Below are 4,526 nucleotides of genomic sequence, written 5' to 3'. Positions count from 1 at the left end.
CTATGTTGTAAATATGACAGAATATATTTTTAACATTTCTTAACTGTCCCCCAACCATTGCCATTTTTTCATTTAAAAATATGTACATTCATAAGATGAGTAAACTTAAATGGCCCAGGAAGGTACAAAATGAAAAGAAGGTCCCTGGGATTCAGCCATGAATCCTTTCTATTACTCACCTTACATCCAAGCTATCAACAAATCTTATCAATTCTATTTCCAGAATGTGTCTCAAATTTGTCCATTTCTCCCCAACCGTACTGCCCATGCTATAGCCTGTCCACGACCACCTCTGGCCTGGAACACTGCAGCAACCTACTAGCTAGCTTCTTCTTGGAAACCTTTGCTCTCTGCCCACCATTCTGCACAAAACAGCCAGAGTGATGGATGACGCTATAGTCCAGGAAATTGGAGCTGTCACCTCTCTACTGTTTTCCTTTGAGCTTAACATGAAACCAAGCTCTTCCAGCAAAATCTGGCCTATTGTTCCAACTCCATCTCACTTCCATCTCTCCCGTGTTTTCTTAGTTCCTTCAAATAACATCAAGCTGTCTTCTGCCTCCCAACCTTTGTATATATAGCTCTCTCTACCTGGGATGTTCCTGCCTCCATCTCAATGAAGTAGGTTACTTCTCATTCTTCAAATGACAGCTTAAATGTCACCTGTCAACAAGCTTTCTGTCTACCCAACCCACAGCATGTCCACTTCTACATTTATCTGATATCAAAGCATATTTGGAACCCTCAGTCAATAAAGCAGTTTGATATAAAAGAAGAAATTAATGGAACCAAAGAAAAATCAGAAATCAGACTCTAATGCACAAGGGAATTTAGTATATTGTAAAAGTGCAAAGGTGAGATTTCAAATCACTGGAGGAAAGAGAGATTAGTAAATAAATAGTGATGGCACAACTAGTCAGTGCCTACGGAGATAAGAACAAAACTGGGGTTCCATCTCACTCCTTAAACCAAATCAATCCCAGGTAGATCAAAAGTTTAATGTAAAAATAAATCATAAAGTATCTAAAAATGTGAGTTAGTTTCATACTAATACAAGAAAGATAAGGCTATTATATCTCTACTAGAGGCCCGGTGCATGAATTCATGCACAGGTGGGGTCCCTCGGCCTGGCCGGCAATCGGAGCTGATCAGCGCTGGCCTGCTCAGGGGAGGGACTGTAGGAGGTTGGCTGTGGGAGCACACTGACCACCAGGGGGCAGCTCCTACATTGAGCATCTGCCCCCTGGTGGTCAGTGTGCATCATCGCTACCGTCCAGTCATCTGGTCGTTTGGTCATAATGGTCACTTAGGCTTTTACATATATATATATATATTTCTGAAAAACTATAAAGTCCAGAAGCCATAAAGGGAAAAGTTAATCAATTCATCTAAGTAGTAATGTAACTTTGATATGACAAAAGAAAGGGAAAAATCACAACTAAAACTTAAATCAAAAGACTAAGTTTCAGCCCAGCCAGCATGGCTCAGTGGTTGAGCGTCGGCCTATGAACCAGGATGTCACTGGTTCAATTCCCGTCCTGGTACATACCCGGGTTGTGGGCTCTATACCCAGTGTGGGGCATACAGGAGGCAGCCTATCAGTGATTATCTCTCATCATTGATGTTTCTATCTCTCTCTCCCTCTTCCTTCCTCTCTCAAATCAATAAAAAAAATTTTTTTAAAAAGACTAAGTTCCAATCAAAGAAAACATATTTAAAACATTTGTCAAAGAATTCTCTTCCTTAACTTAAATCAGTGATTCTCAACCTTCTGGCCCTTTAAATACAGTTCCTCATGTTGTGACCCAACCATAAAATTATTTTCGTTGCTACTTCATAACTGTAATGTTGCTACTGTTATGAATCGTAATGTAAATATCTGATATGCAGGATGGTCTTAGGTGACCCCTGTGAAAGGGTTGTTCGACCGCCAAAGGGGCCTCGACCCACAGGTTGAGAACCACTGCATTAGAGGAAGTAAGGATCAATACAAAAGATTAAGTAACTTGCCCAGGATATCACACACTTAGGGATAGTTCTTACGCTAATATCTTGCCTTGGGAATTCCCAGAACAAGTGGGTAATGTCAAACACTAACCTTACCTGAGATACAGACTCCTGGTTGCAGTTGCTCAAGAAAGACATTTGCCTTGCCTGGGGGAAGACAGTTGATCGAAGTCTGCCTTCCTCACCACTACCACCCCCCTCCGCAGCTTTTATAAACAGAGGCCAGACAGTAATATGTATTGGTGGATTTTTTCTTTAGTCCCACTCACTTTTTCTTAGAATGTAGTCTTTTCAGGCTTCCAGGGTGGGTCCAAAGCCAATAATTCTGTCTCTGCTTGAGCTTTAAAATTCAAGTCCCTGAAGTAGTGGAAAACAACGTTCTGCTTGGACCCAGCACTATCTGGGTAGTCTTAGCATAGGCTTAAATTGCTGTCCAGACTATTAGATCTCTCAGCTATGCATTTACAAGGACATTTACTATGTTGCTCTTGTGGTATTTAACCTAGCGTATCTAGGTGTTTATAGCAGGAGAATTTTTTGGTTACTCTAATTTGCCAGAACAAAGATTCCAATCACAATTTTTTTTTAATATTTTTTATTGATTTTTTACAGAGAGGAAGGGAGAGGGACAGAGAGCCAGAAACATCAATGAGAGAGAAACATTGATCAGCTGCCTCCTGCACGCCCCCCACTGGGGATGTGCCCGCAACCAAGGCACATGCCCTTGACCGGAATCAAACCCGGGACCCTTGAGTCCACAAGCCAACGCTCTATCCACTGATCCAAACCGGTTCTGGCAATCACAATTTTTTTATTGACAATCAAATTAGACCTTTTAACCTCTACCTTCTCAGTTCTTACCTTAGGGAGCATTTTATGCAGTTTTAAATTCCTGGAAATAGGCTCATGTTTTTGAGATGAGTTTTTATTGAAAACCTAGAACAAACTATGGGATAAATTCTAAAACAGCTGCCCAGACAACTGTAACACCAAATTATAAGCCTAAAATGTTTTACTAATGATCATATGTCCTAATTTCAGAAACAAGCCTTATTTTAATAATTGACAGAGAAAGCACAATTTTAAAAAAACAGCTGCAAAAACTTATTGTATTGATAGACACTGTTAGGGCTGAATTATGTCCTCCCAAAATGTATATGTTGTAGTCCTAACCCCCCAGTACCTCCGAATGTAACTGTATTTGGAGATAGAGTCTTAAAGAACCAATTAAGTTAAAATGAGATCATTAGGGTGGGGCCTACCCAAATATGAATGTATCCTTATAAGAAAAAGAAATTAGGACATAGACACACAAGGGAAGACCATGTGAAGATGGCCATGTAAAAGCCAAGGAGAGAGGTGTCAGAAGAAATCAACTTTCTGCACACCTTGATCTCAAACTCCCAGCCTCCATAAATGTGAGAAAACGAATTTCTGCTGTTTGAACCTCCCAGTCTGTGTTACTTTATATGGCAGCCCTAGAAAATGAATACAGCTTCCTATTATTTCTTTTTTTAAAAATATATTTTATTGAATTTCCACAGAGAGGAAGGGAGAGAGACAGAGAGCCAGAAACATCGATGAGAGAGAAACATCGATCAGCTGCCTCCTGCACACTCCCCACTGGGGATGTGCCCAAAACAAAGATACATGCCCTTGACTGGAATTGAACCCGGGACCCTTGAGTTCGCAGGCCGATGCTCTATCCACTGAGCCAAACCGGTCAGGGCCCTATTATTTCTTAATAATGTATACAAACTATTTAAAACACTTCCCATTGTGTCCTGCTATTTGAAAGTTATCTAATTTAAGATCTCAAATATTCTTTGTTAAGATTAAATATTCCTTATACATTTTAATAATTATCATATTTAACAACATATAAAATAGCTCAGCCTTTGAACTGGCTAAATGTAGGTATTTATCAATAACACAGTATCAACAACAGAAAAATAAAGAATCTTAGCTATTTTATTTTTTATTTTTGTGGGTTTTTGTTAATCCTCACCAGAGGATATTTTTCCCATTGCTTTTCAGAGAGTGGAGACGGGGGCGGGGGGGGGGGCGCGGAGTGGGGGGCAAGAGGAGAAAGAGAAACATCAATGTGAAAGGGTTAGTCAACGGGTTGCCATCCACATGTGCCAGGACAAGGGTGGGGCATGAACCCAAAGCCCAAGTACATGGCACCCTTGACCCGGCATCAAACCCCATGACCCTTCGTGGGGATGGGGAAAAGTGACACACCACCCAAGGGCTTAGCTATTTTGAATACTACTCAACTAAACCCACACTGACTAAATACACTAATTGCTTTACCTTGATCTGGTGCACTCAGGCCCATCATAGAGCTTAGCAGTTTATAAACAGGCATTGCCCAACCATAGCAGCTGAAATAAAATCTTTGTACTCATTCCAAACTGTGATCTACAGCTTAAAAATGTCTAATTTAATCAGTCTTTGCTAAAGTTAGGGAAAAACAAAAAGCTGACCTCTGGGCCCTGGGCAGCACCTGGGCCCCG

This window comes from Myotis lucifugus, unplaced genomic scaffold (genome assembly GCF_000147115.1).
Source record: "Myotis lucifugus unplaced genomic scaffold, Myoluc2.0 scaffold_61, whole genome shotgun sequence".
In the NCBI taxonomy this organism is placed as follows: Eukaryota; Metazoa; Chordata; class Mammalia; order Chiroptera; family Vespertilionidae; genus Myotis; species Myotis lucifugus.
This window is presented reverse-complemented; position numbering follows the sequence as displayed.